Below are 556 nucleotides of genomic sequence, written 5' to 3'. Positions count from 1 at the left end.
TTTGACAAGCAACACAGCGTGGTGCTTACACAAGTGAGCATAGCTCGCAGGAGGTAGTGTCCGGGTCTGTGTGTTTCACCAGCAGATGACACATCAACCACTAACAATGGCAGAATATGAGGGTCACGGAATAAGCCGGCTGTCATAAGGCCTGCAGTGCACCTGAAGGATTCCTGGCAGTGGTTTTGGCAGTCGAGTGGCTGTTGTAGTACTTTGAATATCGACTATGGAAAATATGCATGTATTTTTTTCATTAATTTTACGTACGACTGGGTCCACAGCATAGTACATGTGACAGTATCACCTTTGGAAAATGAAAGGTTAAGACCAGTTGCAATAATGTTATTGATATACTGGAACACGAAAAGGACAGTAAATTTGACAACGACACATACGTGGACCAAAGATATAATTCGCAGCAAAATTCAGTCAGTTAAATACGTATAACATTATGATTGCTAGACTAATTGTACTTTGTAACCATAGAGGATCTTAATAAACGAACAGTCAAATAAATGTGAAATCATACTTTACAGCAAACGAACTGCCAGTTACG

This window comes from Schistocerca cancellata, chromosome 7 (assembly GCF_023864275.1).
Source record: "Schistocerca cancellata isolate TAMUIC-IGC-003103 chromosome 7, iqSchCanc2.1, whole genome shotgun sequence".
Taxonomy (NCBI): Eukaryota; Metazoa; Arthropoda; class Insecta; order Orthoptera; family Acrididae; genus Schistocerca; species Schistocerca cancellata.
This window is presented reverse-complemented; position numbering follows the sequence as displayed.